Source organism: Myxine glutinosa, chromosome 9, assembly GCF_964187855.1.
Source record: "Myxine glutinosa chromosome 9, kmMyxGlut1.1, whole genome shotgun sequence".
In the NCBI taxonomy this organism is placed as follows: domain Eukaryota; kingdom Metazoa; phylum Chordata; class Myxini; order Myxiniformes; family Myxinidae; genus Myxine; species Myxine glutinosa.
In genome coordinates this window covers 77826097-77836100 of record NC_136269.1, presented here as the reverse complement: position 1 = coordinate 77836100, position 10004 = coordinate 77826097, and the positions used below count along the sequence as shown (strand labels likewise).

General features: G+C 48.9%; 1 non-coding gene across 1 annotated transcript; it reads left to right on the top strand.

Moving 5' to 3' along the window:
* Window positions 1–6779: 6779 nt before the first annotated feature.
* TRNAC-ACA (transfer RNA cysteine (anticodon ACA)) lies at window positions 6780–6853 on the top strand. Its single transcript has one exon. It is a non-coding gene; the product is annotated as a tRNA-Cys (tRNA).
* Window positions 6854–10004: the final 3151 nt, after the last annotated feature.

Below are 10004 nucleotides of genomic sequence, written 5' to 3'. Positions count from 1 at the left end.
AGTGAAAAGGCACGGTCATGTGAAGTCCAGCAGGGTTCAGAAAGATGTCGTAGGAGGTCAAGCAGGGTTCAGAAAGAGGTCAGAGGAGGTTCAGCAGGGTTCAGAAAGAGGTCATAGGAGGTCCAGCAGGGTACAGAAAGAGGTCGCAGTAGGTCCAGCAGGGTTCAGAAAGAGGTCATGTGAAGTCCAGCAGGGTTCAGATAGAGGTCATGTGAAGTCCAGCAGGGTTCAGAAAGGAGTCATGTGAAGTCCAGCAGGGTTCAGATATATGTCATGTGAAGTCCAGCATGGTTCAGATAGAGGTCGTGTGAAGTCCAGCAGGGTTCAGATAGAGGTCATGTGAAGTTAAGCAGGGTTCAGAAAGAGGTCATGTGAAGTCCAGCAGGGTTCAGAAAAGTTGGTGCATTCATTTGTGTTCAGCTGCAATTCCGAGTACTTGTCAGAGGCCTTTGTGCGCGTGGCTCAGGAACGTGCACGTCTGCGACAACCGGAGACCCCTTACGTTGATCACTCATTATTGCAGCACTAAAACATATCAGTAGGAGTGGTAGCTAGTAGTCACATGGGCCAGTGGCGCAATGGATAATGCGTCTGACTACGAATCAGAAGATTGTAGGTTCGACTCCTACCTGGCTCAAAACTGATTTTGACTTCGCTTTTAGCAATATTTAATGAAAGTCGCGTGGTCGCTTTGCTTCTTAAACATATTTTCCTGAAGTCGAATTCATTGGAGTGGAAGTCCACCCCTTGGTGACGATTGATTAACCTTGGTCACCTCTTTAAAATACAGTCGCGACCCTCGCGTCAAGGATTTGGCAACAGATTACGTCATCTTCCCGTTACAAACCTGCTTTTTTAGTTCTACTTCCTTGAGGAACAGAGAAACCCTATGTATCACCGCCATCGGAACGAGGGTCAAGCTGGGCTCAAGTCTTTCACGAACCTGCTGGCCAGGCCCAACGTTCAAATATGGTTGGAGGAGGAATTTGTCATTTGTTCCGGCTGCCTGCGAAAGCTCGCCCATGCTTCGTGAAGTACACTGGGATCTGCAACGTCGACCAACGAAGACTGACAGACCGTCAGTGAAAAGGCACGGTCATGTGAAGTCCAGCAGGGTTCAGAAAGATGTCGTAGGAGGTCAAGCAGGTTTCAGAAAGAGGTCAGAGGAGGCTCAGCAGGGTTCAGAAAGAGGTCATAGGAGGTCCAGCAGGGTACAGAAAGAGGTCGCAGTAGGTGCAGCAGGGTTCAGATAGAGGTCATGTGAAGTTCAGCAGGGATCAGAAAGAGGTCATGTGAAGTCCAGCAGGGTTCAGAAAGGAGTCATGTGAAGTCCAGCAGGGTTCAGATATATGTCATGTGACGTCCAGCATGGTTCAGATAGAGGTCGTGTGAAATCCAGCAGGGTTCAGATAGAGGTCATCGGAGGTCCAGCAGGGTACAGAAAGAGGTCGCAGTAGGTCCAGCAGGGTTCAGAAAGAGGTCATGTGAAGTCCAGCAGGGTTCAGATAGAGGTCATGTGAAGTCCAGCAGGGATCAGATAGAGGTCATGTGAAGTCCAGCAGGGTTCAGAAAGGAGTCATGTGAAGTCCAGCAGGGTTCAGATATATGTCATGTGAAGTCCAGCATGGTTCAGAAAGGAGTCATGTGAAGTCCAGCAGGGTTCAGAAAGGAGTCATGTGAAGTCCAGCAGGGTTCAGATATATTTCATGTGAAGTCCAGCATGGTTTAGATAGAGGTCGTGTGAAGTCCAGCAGGGTTCAGAAAGGAGTCATGTGAAGTCCAGCAGGGTTCAGATATATGTCATGTGAAGTCCAGCATGGTTCAGATAGAGGTCGTGTGAAGTCCAGCAGGGTTCAGATAGAGGTCATGTGAAGTCCAGCAGGGTTCAGAAAGGAGTCATGTGAAGTCCAGCAGGGTTCAGATATATGTCATGTGAAGTCCAGCATGGTTCAGATAGAGGTCGTGTGAAGTCCAGCAGGGTTCAGATAGAGGTCAAGTGAAGTCCAGCAGGGTTCAGAAAGGAGTCATGTGAAGTCCAGCAGGGTTCAGATATATGTCATGTGAAGTCCAGCATGGTTCAGATAGAGGTCGTGTGAAGTCTAGCAGGGTTCAGATAGAGGTCATGTGAAGTTCAGCAGGGTTCAGATAGAGGTCGTGTGAAGTCCAGCAGGGTTCAGATAGAGGTCATGTGAAGTTCAGCAGGGTTCAGAAAGAGGTCATGTGAAGTCCAGCAGGGTTCAGAAAAGTTGGTGCATTCATTTGTGTTCAGCTGCAATTCCGAGTACTTGTCAGAGGCCTTTGTGCGCGTGGCTCAGGAACGTGCACGTCTGCGACAACAGGAGACCCCTTACGTTGATCACTCATTATTGCAGCACTAAAACATCTCAGTAGGAGTGGTAGCTAGTAGTCACATGGGCCAGTGGCGCACTGGATAACGCGTCTGACTACGAATCAGAAGATTGTATGTTCGACTCCTACCTGGCTCAAAACTGATTTTGACTTCACTTTTAGCAATATTTAATGAAGTCGCGTAGTTGCTTTGCTTCTTAAACATATTTTCCTGAAGTCGAATTCATTGGAGTGGTAGTCCACCCCTTGGTGACGATTGAGTAACCTTGGTCACCTCTTTAAAATACAGTCGCGACCCTCGCGTCAAGGATTTGGCAACAGATTACGTCATCTTCCCGTTCCAAACCTGCTTTTTTATTTCTACTTCCTTGTGGAACAGAGAAACCCAAGGTATCACTGCCATCGGAACGAGGGTCAAGCGGGGCTCAAGTCTTTCACGAACGTGCTGGCCAGGCCCAACGTTCAAATATGGTTGGAGGAGGAATTTTTCATTTGTTCCGGCTGCCTGCGAAAGCTCGCCCATGCTTCGTGAAGTACACTGGGATCTGCAACATCGACCAACGAAGACTGGCAGACCGTCAGTGAAAAGGCACGGTCATGTGAAGTCCAGCAGGGTTCAGAAAGATGTCGTAGGAGGTCAAGCAGGGTTCAGAAAGAGGTCAGAGGAAGTTCAGCAGGGTTCAGAAAGAGGTCATAAGAGGTCCAGCAGGGTACAGAAAGAGGTCGCAGTAGGTCCAGCAGGGTTCAGAAAGAGGTCATGTGAAGTCCAGCAGGGTTCAGATAGAGGTCATATGAAGTCCAGCAGGGTTCAGAAAGGAGTCATGTGAAGTCCAGCAGGGTTCAGATATATGTCATGTGAAGTCCAGCATGGTTCAGATAGAGGTCGTGTGAAGTCCAGCAGGGTTCAGATAGAGGTCATGTGAAGTCCAGCAGGGTTCAGATAGAGGTCATGTGAAGTCCAGCAGTGTACAGAAAGAGGTCGCAGTAGGTCCAGCAGGGTACAGAAAGAGGTCATGTGAAGTCCAGTAGGGTTCAGATAGAGGTCATGTGAAGTCCAGCAGGGTTCAGAAAGGAGTCATGTGAAGTCCAGCAGGGTTCAGATATAGGTCATGTGAAGTCCAGCAGGGTTCAAATAGAGGTCATGTGAAGTCCAGCAGGGTTAAGAAAGAGGTCATGTGAAGTCCAGCAGGGTTCAGAAAGAAGTCATGTGAAGTCCAGTAGGGTTCAGAAAGGAGTCATGTGAAGTCCAGCAGGGTTCAGATATAGGTCATGTGAAGTCCAGCAGGGTTGAGAAAGAGGTCATGTGAAGTCCAGCAGGGTTCAGGAAGAGGTCGCAGTAGGTCCAGCAGGGTTCAGAAAGAGGTCAGGTGAAGTCCAGCAGGGTTCAGAAAGAGGTCAGAGGAGGTTCAGCAGGGTTCAGAAAGAGGTCATAGGAGGTCCAGCAGGGTACATAAAGAGGTCGCAGTCGGTCCAGCAGGGTTCAGAAAGAGGTCATGTGAAGTCCAGCAGGGTTCAGATAGAGGTCATGTGAAGTTCAGCAGGGTTCAGAAAGAGGTCATGTGAAGTCCAGCAGAGTTCAGATAGAGGTCATGTGAAGTCCAGCAGGGTTCAGAAAGGAGTCATGTGAAGTCCAGCAGGGTTCAGATATATTTCATATGAAGTCCAGCATGGTTCAGATAGAGGTCATGTGAAGTCCAGCAGGGTTCAGATATATTTCATGTGAAGTCCAGCAGGGTTCAGATATATGTCATGTGAAATCCAGCATGGTTCAGATAGAGGTCGTGTGAAGTCCAGCAGGATTCAGATAGAGGTCATGTGAAGTTCAGCAGGGTTCAGAAAGAGGTCATGTGAAGTCCAGCAGGGTTCAGATATATGTCATGTGAAGTCCAGCATGGTTCAGATAGAGGTCGTGTGAAGTCCAGCAGGGTTCAGATAGAGGTCATGTGAAGTCCAGCAGGGTTCAGATAGAGGTCATGTGAAGTTCAGCAGGGATCAGAAAGAGGTCATGTGAAGTACAGCAGTGTACAGAAAGAGGTCGCAGTAGGTCCAGCAGGGTTCAGAAGGAGGTCATGTGAAGTCCAGTAGGGTTCAGATAGAGGACATGTGAAGTCCAGCAGGGTTCAGATATAGGTCATGTGAAGTCCAGCAGGGTTCAGATAGAGGTCACGTGAAGTCCAGCAGGGTTAAGAAAGAGGTAATGTGAAGTCCAGCAGGGTTCAGAAAGAAGTCATGTGAAGTCCAGTAGGGTTCAGAAAGGAGTCATGTGAAGTCCAGCAGGGTTCAGAAATAGGTCATGTGAAGTCCAGCAGGGTTCAGATAGAGGTCATGTGAAGTCCAGCAGGGTTCAGAAAGAGGTCATGTGAAGTCCAGCAGGGTTCAGGAAGAGGTCGCAGTAGGTCCAGCAGGGTTCAGAAAGAGGTCAGGTGAAGTCCAGCAGGGTTCAGAAAGAGGTCAGAGGAGGTTCAGCAGGGTTCAGAAAGAGGTCATAGGAGGTCCAGCAGGGTACATAAAGAGGTCGCAGTAGGTCCAGCAGGGTTCAGAAAGAGGTCATGTGAAGTCCAGCAGGGTTCAGAGAGGTCATGTGAAGTTCAGCAGGGTTCAGAAAGAGGTCATGTGAAGTCCAGCATGATTCAGATAGAGGTCATGTGAAGTCCAGCAGGGTTCAGATATATTTCATGTGAAGTCCAGCAGGGTTCAGATATATGTCATGTGAAGTCCAGCATGGTTCAGATAGAGGTCGTGTGAAGTCCAGCAGGGTTCAGATAGAGGTCATGTGAAGTTCAGCAGGGTTCAGAAAGAGGTCATGTGAAGTCCAGCAGGGTTCAGAAAAGTTGGTGCATTCATTTGTGTTCATCTGCAATTCCGAGTACTTGTCAGAGGCCTTTGTGCGCGTGGCTCAGGGACGTGCACGTCTGCGACAACCGGAGACCCCTCACGTTGATCACTCATTATTGCAGCACTAAAACATATCAGTAGGAGTGGTAGCTAGTAGACACATGGGCCAGTGGCGCAATGGATAACGCGTCTGACTACGAATTACAAGATTGTAGGTTCGACTCCTACCTGACTCAAAACTGATTTTGACTTCACTTTTAGCAATATTTAACGAAGTCGCGTGGTCGCTTTGCTTCTTAAACATATTTTCCTGAAGTCCAATTCATTGGAGTGGTAGTCCACCCCTTGGTGACGATTGAGTAACCTTGGTCACCTCTTTAAAATACAGTCGCGACCCTCGCGTCAAGGATTTGGCAACAGATTACGTCATCTTCCCGTTCCAAACCTGCTTTTTTAGTTCTACTTCCTTGTGGAACAGAGAAACCCAAGGTGTCACCGCCATCGGAACGAGGGTCAAGCTGGGCTCGAGTCTTTCACGAACCTGCTGGCCAGGCCCAACGTTCAAATATGGTTGGAGGAGGAATTTGTCATTTGTTCCGGCTGCCTGCGAAAGCTCGCCCATGCTTCGTGAAGTACACTGGGATCTGCAACGTCGACCAACGAAGACTGGCAGACCGTCACTGAAAAGGCACGGTCATGTGAAGTCCAGCAGGGTTCAGAAAGATGTCGTAGGAGGTCAAGCAGGGTTCAGAAAGAGGTCGCAGTAGGTCCAGCAGGGTTCAGAAAGAGGTCATGTGAAGTCCAGCAAGGTTCAGATAGAGGTCATGTGAAGTCCAGCAGGGTTCAGAAAGGAGTCATGTGAAGTCCAGCAGGGTTCAGATATATGTCATGTGAAGTCCAGCAGGGTTCAGATAGAGGTCATGTGAAGTCCAGCAGGGTTCAGAATGGAGTCATGTGAAGTCCAGCAGGGTTCAGATAGAGGTCATGTGAAGTCCAGCAGGGTTCAGAAAGAGGTCATGTGAAGTCCAGCAGGGTTCAGGAAGAGGTCGCAGTAGGTCCAGCAGGGTTCAGAAAGAGGTCAGGTGAAGTCCAGCAGGGTTCAGAAAGAGGTCAGAGGAGGTTCAGCAGGGTTCAGAAAGAGGTCATAGGAGGTCCAGCAGGGTTCAGAAAGAGGTCATAGGAGGTCCAGCAGGATACAGAAAGAGGTCGCAGTAGGTCCAGCAGGGTTCAGAAAGAGGTCATGTGAAGTCCAGCAGGGTTCAGATAGAGGTCATGTGAAGTCCAGCAGGGTTCAGAAAGAAGTCATGTGAAGTCCAGCAGGGTTCAGGTATATGTCATGTGAAGTCCAGCATGGTTCAGATAGAGGTCATGTGAAGTTCAGCAGGGTTCAGAAAGAGGTCATGTGAAGTCCAGCAGGGTTCAGAAAAGTTGGTGCATTCATTTGTGTTCAGCTGCAATTCCGAGTACTTGTCAGAGGCCTTTGTGCGCGTGGCTCAGGAACGTGCACGTCTGCGACAACCGGAGACCCCTGACGTTGATCTCTCATTATTGCAGCACTAAAACATATCAGTAGGAGTGGTAGCTAGTAGTCACATGGGCCAGTGGCGCAATGGATAACGCGTCTGACTACAGAATCAGAAGATTGTAGGTTCGACTCCTACCTGGCACAAAACTGATTTTGACTTCACTTTTAGCAATATTTAATGAAGTCGCGTGGTCGCTTTGCTTCTTAAACATATTTTCCTGAAGTCGAATTCATTGGAGTGGTAGTCCACCCCTTGGTGACGATTGAGTAACCTTGGTCACCTCTTTAAAATACAGTCGCGACCCTCGCGTCAAGGATTTGGCAACAGATTACTTCATCTTCCCGTTCCAAACCTGCTTTTTTAGTTCTACTTCCTTGTGGAACAGAGAAACCCAAGGTATCACCGCCATCGGAACGAGGGTCAAGCTGGGCTCAAGTCTTTCACGAACATGCTGGCCAGGCCCAACGTTCAAATATGGTTGGAGGAGGAATTTGTCATTTGTTCCGGCTGCCTGCGAAAGCTCGCCCATGCTTCGTGAAATACATTGGGATCTGCAACGTCGACAAACGAAGACTGGCAGACCGTCAGTGAAAAGGCACGGTCATGTGAAGTCCAGCAGGGTTCAGAAAGATGTCGTAGGAGGTCAAGCAGGGTTCAGAAAGAGGTCAGAGGAGGTTCAGCGGGGTTCAGAAAGAGGTCATAGGAGGTCCAGCAGGGTACAGAAAGAGGTCGCAGTCGGTCCAGCAGGGTTCAGAAAGAGGTCATGTGAAGTCCAGCAGGGTTCAGATAGAGGTCATGTGAAGTCCAGCAGGGTTCAGAAAGGAGTCATGTGAAGTCCAGCAGGGTTCAGATATATGTCATGTGAAGTCCAGCAGGGTTCAGATAGAGGTCATGTGAAGTTCAGCAGGGTTCAGGTAGAGGTCATGTGAAGTCCAGCAGGGTTCAGAAAGGAGTCATGTGAAGTCCAGCAGGGTTCAGATATATGTCATGTGAAGTCCAGCATGGTTCAGATAGAGGTCGTGTGAAGTCCAGCAGGGTTCAGATAGAGGTCATGTGAAGTTAAGCAGGGTTCAGATAGAGGTCATGTGAAGTTAAGCAGGGTTCAGAAAGAGGTCATGTGAAGTCCAGCAGGGTTCAGAAAGGAGTCATGTGAAGTCCAGCAGGGTTCAGATATATGTCATGTGACGTCCAGCATGGTTCAGATAGAGGTCGTGTGAAATCCAGCAGGGTTCAGATAGAGGTCATCGGAGGTCCAGCAGGGTACAGAAAGAGGTCGCAGTAGGTCCAGCAGGGTTCAGAAAGAGGTCATGTGAAGTCCAGCAGGGTTCAGATAGAGGTCATGTGAAGTCCAGCAGGGATCAGATAGAGGTCATGTGAAGTCCAGCAGGGTTCAGAAAGGAGTCATGTGAAGTCCAGCAGGGTTCAGATATATGTCATGTGAAGTCCAGCATGGTTCAGAAAGGAGTCATGTGAAGTCCAGCAGGGTTCAGAAAGGAGTCATGTGAAGTCCAGCAGGGTTCAGATATATTTCTTGTGAAGTCCAGCATGGTTTAGATAGAGGTCGTGTGAAGTCCAGCAGGGTTCAGAAAGGAGTCATGTGAAGTCCAGCAGGGTTCAGATATATGTCATGTGAAGTCCAGCATGGTTCAGATAGAGGTCGTGTGAAGTCCAGCAGGGTTCAGATAGAGGTCATGTGAAGTCCAGCAGGGTTCAGAAAGGAGTCATGTGAAGTCCAGCAGGGTTCAGATATATGTCATGTGAAGTCCAGCATGGTTCAGATAGAGGTCGTGTGAAGTCCAGCAGGGTTCAGATAGAGGTCATGTGAAGTCCAGCAGGGTTCAGAAAGGAGTCATGTGAAGTCCAGCAGGGTTCAGATATATGTCATGTGAAGTCCAGCAGGGTTCAGAAAAGTTGGTGCATTCATTTGTGTTCAGCTGCAATTCCGAGTACTTGTCAGAGGCCTTTGTGCGCGTGGCTCAGGAACGTGCACGTCTGCGACAACCGGAGACCCCTTACGTTGATCACTCATTATTGCAGCACTAAAACATATCAGTAGGAGTGGTAGCTAGCAGTCACATGGGCCAGTGGCGAAATGGATAACGCGTCTGACTACGAATCAGAAAATTGTAGGTTCGACTCCTACCTGGCTCAAAACTGATTTTGACTTCACTTTTAGCAATATTTAATGAAGTCGCGTGGTCGCTTTGCTTCTTAAACATATTTTCCTGAAGTCGAATTCATTGGAGTGGTAGTCCACCCCTTGGTGACGATTGAGTAACCTTGGTCACCTCTTTAAAATACAGTCGCGACCCTCGCGTCAATGATTTGGCAACAGATTACGTCATCTTCCCGTTCCAAACCTGCTTTTTTAGTTCTACTTCCTTGTGGAACAGAGAAACCCAAGGTATCACCGCCATCGGAACGAGGGTCAAGCTGGCCTCAAGTCTTTCACGAACCTGCTGGCCAGGCCCAACGTTCAAATATGGTTGGAGGAGGAATTTGTCATTTGTTCCGGCTGCCTGCGAAAGCTCGCCCATGCTTCGTGAAGTACACTGGGATCTGCAACGTCGACCAACGAAGACTGACAGACCGTCAGTGAAAAGGCATGGTCATGTGAAGTCCAGCAGGGTTCAGAAAGATGTCGTAGGAGGTCAAGCAGGGTTCAGAAAGAGGTCAGAGGAGGTTCAGCAGGGTTCAGAAAGAGGTCATAGGAGGTCCAGCAGGGTACAGAAAGAGGTCGCAGTAGGTCCAGCAGGGTTCAGAAAGAGGTCATGTGAAGTCCAGCAGGGTTCAGATAGAGGTCATGTGAAGTCCAGCAGGGTTCAGAAAGGAGTCATGTGAAGTCCAGCAGGGTTCAGATATATGTCATGTGAAGTCCAGCATGGTTCAGATAGAGGTCGTGTGAAGTCCAGCAGGGTTCAGATAGAGGTCATGTGAAGTCCAGCAGGGTTCAGAAAGGCGTCATGTGAAGTCCAGCAGGGTTCAGATATATGTCATGTGAAGTCCAGCATGGTTCAGATAGAGGTCGTGTGAAGTCCAGCAGGGTTCAGATATATGTCATGTGAAGTCCAGCAGGGTTCATAAAGAGGTCATGTGAAGTCCAGCAGTGTACAGAAAGAGGTCGCAGTAGGTCCAGCAGGGTTCAGAAAGAGGTCATGTGAAGTCCAGCAGGGTTCAGATAGAGGTCATGTGAAGTCCAGCAGGGTTCAGAATGGAGTCATGTGAAGTCCAGCAGGGTTCAGATATATGTCATGTGAAGTCCAGCATGGTTCAGATAGAGGTCGTGTGAAGTCC